Below are 247 nucleotides of genomic sequence, written 5' to 3'. Positions count from 1 at the left end.
TCATCCACACTACATGCACCATCATACCAAAAAATGCTGCCCATTATAAATGTGTACTTATCTGAAAGATCTCTTAAACTCTGTACAAATGTCTTCGGCTGAGCGTTTTGAACGTTGAGTGCGTCATTGTTGCCAATTCAAGTTATAGTAAATCAAATCCACTGCAGTTACATGTTTAAAAAAACAGTACTGATACGGAGGTGGTCCACGTTCCACTGTTGCCTGACTATGTTATCAAGGTACAAAG

Source organism: Haliotis rufescens, unplaced genomic scaffold, assembly GCF_023055435.1.
Source record: "Haliotis rufescens isolate VD_foot unplaced genomic scaffold, xgHalRufe1.0.p SCAF_16, whole genome shotgun sequence".
Taxonomy (NCBI): domain Eukaryota; kingdom Metazoa; phylum Mollusca; class Gastropoda; order Lepetellida; family Haliotidae; genus Haliotis; species Haliotis rufescens.
The sequence above is the reverse complement of the archived record's forward strand: the minus strand, read 5'-3'. Positions refer to the sequence as shown.